Below are 1,949 nucleotides of genomic sequence, written 5' to 3'. Positions count from 1 at the left end.
GAGAGCAGGAGACGCTCCTTAGGCAGACGCGTCTCATTGGTTCATGGAGGACTCATTCCACTGATACAGAAGCTGCAGAATAGATTATACACTATGTACAGTATAGTCCAGTGTTCTCCTACCTGTGCTTCTCCAGGCATTGGTCAACTACCTCTCCCATCATGTATATTGAGGGTTGTAGTCTGTAACAGCTGGAGAGCCACAGGTTAGGGAACACTAAGTGTATCATTATGGTGGTCTAACAAATTGAGGGTCCCAAATCTGTCTGGTCACACATGTACACTGCCACTCTGTACATTGTCTATCAAACCTACAGAAAAGGCCGGGTACAGGCGCTGCAAGTCTTCGATGGAATCTCAAGATTTCGGGGATCCCAGTGGTTGGACCCCCCCCAGCGATACAATGCACATGCATCACTGTGTTTGCATTATTATTTTGGCTAATATTAAGTTTTTGCACATTGGAGTAAAAAAATTGCGCTTGAGTCATGAAGGCTTATGTGTTACCTTTAAACTTTTTGCGCCGACTGCACCTTTTAGAAAAAAAAATTACGCTTGGAGGGAGCATAGTTGCTTATTAGCTACTTTGTAAGTAAGATTTTTCTGTTTTTAGCACATAAAAAATGTGCAGCAGTGCTACACTCCTACCGTAGCTTAGTTATTTTTAGCCAAGCTGTTTTAGCCCCAAAAAAATTGCAGAAAAGTCATCAAAGCATTTGTACCGAATGATAATTTTGGTGCAACAACTGTCATATTTTGTGCACTGCATAAAAAGTCCCGCCTGCTTAAAAAAATTGTGCGGCTGATGCATCTGCACGTTAATCCCTCTCCTGTGGGTAATGGGTCATCATTTTGGTGCAATATTTTGGCACGTGGCATTATAGCCTATGCCCATTCCTCTATAAGCGAACACCTCCCCTCCAACCCCTTGTCGAGCGAGGCACATTTTCCTCTCGCGCTAAAATGAGACATGCTTCAATTTTAAAAATTTCGGGGATCCCAGTGATAGGACCCCAGTGATTATACTCTTAAAGGGGTACTTCAGTAAAAAAAATCTTTCAAATCAACTGCTGCCATGTGCCCCAGATTTGTCATTTACTTTGATTTTAAAATCTCCAGTCTTCCATTATTTATCAGCTGTTGTATGTCCTTTAGTGTTGTCTATCCGATCTGAAGAGCAGGAGAGGTTTTCTATGGGGATTTGCTTATAAGTACTTGAGATTTTTAAATAGAAGTAAATTACAGATCTCTGACACAAGTGGATTTAAAAGATTTTTTTCTGATGGCTTGCCCCAGTAAAGGGGTTATCCAACAAAAATCTTTTTCTTTTTAATCAAATGGTATCAGAAAGTTATTACAGATTTGTAATTTATTTCTATTTAAAAATCTCAAGTCTTCCCATACACACAGTGCTCTCTTCTGCCACCTCTGTCTGTGACAGAAACTGTCCAGACCAGTAGCAAATCCCATAGAAAACCTATCCTGCTTCGGACAGTTCCTGTCTCGGCCAGAGATGTCAGCAGAGAGCACTGTTTCAGACTGAAAAGCAAACAACATTTCCTGCAGGACATACAGCAGCTTACAAGTATGTGAAGACTTGAAATTTTAAACTAGAATTAAAATACAAATATATATAACTTTCTGTAACCAGTTGATTTAAAATCAAAAGAAAGATTTTGCTGGATAACCCCTTTAATTAATACTGTGGGCAAAGGCAATGTGCCAACCTTTTGGGTTAATAGTTTGCCACATTGCATTTTAGGTCATGCCCATTTATCTTTAGGCCGACACCCTCATCCCACCTTCTTGTCCAGTAAGGTAAATTTTCCTGTGATACAAAATACTGTAAAAAATTGGAGCATGTGGCTTTTGGTAAGTTTTTGTTTGATTGAATGCCAGCTGAGCTGCAGTAACAAGGTCCGGAAACTACAAAGTAAGTGAAGCCAGCTG

Source organism: Dendropsophus ebraccatus, chromosome 2 (genome assembly GCF_027789765.1).
Source record: "Dendropsophus ebraccatus isolate aDenEbr1 chromosome 2, aDenEbr1.pat, whole genome shotgun sequence".
Lineage (NCBI taxonomy): Eukaryota > Metazoa > Chordata > Amphibia > Anura > Hylidae > Dendropsophus > Dendropsophus ebraccatus.
This window is presented reverse-complemented; position numbering follows the sequence as displayed.